Source organism: Mustela erminea, chromosome 7, assembly GCF_009829155.1.
Source record: "Mustela erminea isolate mMusErm1 chromosome 7, mMusErm1.Pri, whole genome shotgun sequence".
Taxonomy (NCBI): Eukaryota; Metazoa; Chordata; class Mammalia; order Carnivora; family Mustelidae; genus Mustela; species Mustela erminea.
In genome coordinates, this window is record NC_045620.1 from 8,076,308 (window position 1) to 8,078,744 (window position 2,437).

At 45.3% G+C, this 2,437-nt stretch overlaps 1 long non-coding RNA gene across 1 annotated transcript; it reads left to right on the forward strand.

Annotated features, from left to right (window-relative positions):
* The first annotated feature begins 688 nt into the window (after positions 1–688).
* Positions 689–2,006, forward strand: LOC116594791. The gene is made up of 2 exons (XR_004287413.1): positions 689–1,027; positions 1,493–2,006. It is a non-coding gene; the product is annotated as an uncharacterized LOC116594791 (long non-coding RNA).
* The last annotated feature ends 431 nt before the right edge of the window (positions 2,007–2,437 follow it).

A 2,437-nucleotide genomic window follows, 5' to 3' on the forward strand; every position in this document is an offset into this window, starting at 1 on the left:
CATTTTCTTGCTTCCCCGAAGTTCTGTTGGAAGTGCCCCTGCTCCCTCTCCAACGGTTATTTGTTAATTCTCAGCATTTGGTTGATGATCTTGAGAATTATTTTATTGAGGAGGGAGGGGTTATGTTTGGAAGCCCAGTTTTTGCCAATGAGGATGGTGACCGGACAATCTCTGATTTGAAGTTGGAAGGGGGGGAGGGGGCGATCTGTCCTTCCCCTGTCTTCCTCACTGACAGATGGAGTTTCTTCTTATTTTGGATCCCTTGAAATGACAGCGGTTGCGTCTGCAGGTGTCGTCATTCAGGTGTCATCATTTAGGTCACTCGTTTAGGTGAGGCATCCTTCAGACTCCTTTCAATTTAGGCGGAATGTTAAAGGGAGAGTTGACGGTCTCTCAGGATTCAAAAAGGATCCGCGGGCTATTGTCTGACCTCCTCAGTGTCTGATTGACTAGTAGAAAACGCATCTCCATGGGAACAGATAAATGTCTGCTTTTCACGCCGTGACATAACCAACTCAGCCCGCAGAGCCTCACCAACCTAGCACTTTCTTTGGGCGGCTCTAAGCAGCCTCTGTCTTTTCATGTTCAGCCAAATTATCTGCCAGAATTTCTTTTCAAGTCTGGGGAAATAAAAAAAAAAAAAAAAAAAAGAGCTTCCTCCCTCCCTCCCCCTCCCCCTTCTGCACGGAGTTAATTACTGTATTTTCATCTGAGAGGGTGGGAAAAAATACACACTGAAGCGCAATCGCTCACACAACAAGGCTGGCGTTTCGTATCTGCCTGTTGTCTATGCTGTTGGTAATTTTTTTTTTTTTTTAAGGTATGGCGGTCTGCTGCTGTATTTGGGTCATGTCAGGAAGGGCGACCCTAGAGCCTGGGAGGCAGACCTGGGGCTGGCTGCTGTGGACTGTTTGTTTACGTTTGTGCCAGTGTGGGGCTGTGTGACCTGAGGCAAGTGGGCAGCAGCTCTGATTTCATACTGCGATCTGAGATGCCGAGAGAAGCGGAGGGATCGGAAAAATGGCTGGTGAGTCTCAGGTATCTGCCTTCCCTCCCCCCTCGAGCCCCCAACAGCTGCCATTTTAACTCCCTGATCACTGATCCAATGCTCTGTGCCAGCAAAATTCGAGAACAGCTCTCTGGAGAGCTGGGACTTTCTCGGGTGATTCCAGACACTTCTGCTTCTGTTCCTGGTTAAAAATACCACCGGAAGCGGCATTTTCTGATGCGAATGCAGCACTTCCAATCCAGTTTCTGGAGCAGAGGAAAAAAATAATAACAATAAACGAAAGAGGGGAAGAAAAATAGAGGTGAAATGTACATATACACACACAGAGACACGTGTGTTTTTTCAACACACAAGGTCAAAATCCTAGAGGGAAAAATACCTTAGCCTGTTTGATTCTAAAACTGGACTCAAGAATATGGGCAGGTTCCTTATTTTGCTGGAATCCATTCCCCGTTCTTACGATTCTCTCCTTTCTCGTTTCAGCTCAACGTGCCTTTGTCTCTCTCTTCGTCCTCAGCATCCACACCCACCCACCCACCCAACAAGTCTGAGCAGGAAACGTTCAAAGACCAGTGAACTGCAAACCCACTTGGCATTTTTCAAAAGAATCCAACTTAAAGATAACCTTCGGTCAAGATGAGGCGATCAAGTCTCAATTCCAGCTCTTCCGTGGACGTGGTTCCTAAATATCGAAACCCCAGTGGTCTTTATCTGGACCAGCTGCTTCTGATGTCTAGAAGGAATGTGGCACATCAAGTGTGTGAACACTGCCTCTATTGTATCCAAACAGGCTGATTGAAGCCTGGATAATTGGCATGTAACCTTCTCTATTAATAGTGCAGACAGATATGTGAATTAGCTGAATCCCTCCGACATATGCCATGCATTAGCTAAAGGGGCTTACAATTCTCCAAACATCTCGGCTAACTATTACACCAATAATTAGGCTTTAGAACTTGATAACTTTGGGGGGAAATCAATAAATAATGGCAACACTCCCTACTGCCTCTGAATAAGAAGAAGAAGTACCTCTGTTTTGTTATTACATTTGGGGTTGAGTGCTTGGGGGTTTGAGGGGTGTGTGTGTGTGTGTGTGACTGATGCTGAGTTTCTGGAGGAGACTGGTAAATTTGGGGAGTCTTTGTCTGGCTTCTATAGTCAGCAAAGAATTGAATAACAGCATCCACTTGTCATGTCCTATTTAAACATCTTGTAGAGGAATATACCCTGAATAAGGCTATTTAGAAACAGACATTTCTAAATAACTGGTTGGTCTCACATCAATTCCTAAGACTATGTGAACTGATGGGTAAGAGAATAAACGCAGTCAGATCTCCTAGGTTTGAAACTCTCTGCCATACAAGCTTGTAGCCCTCGGCACTGGTTTAACCTCTCCATGCCTCAGTTTTCATATCTGGAAAATGGGCA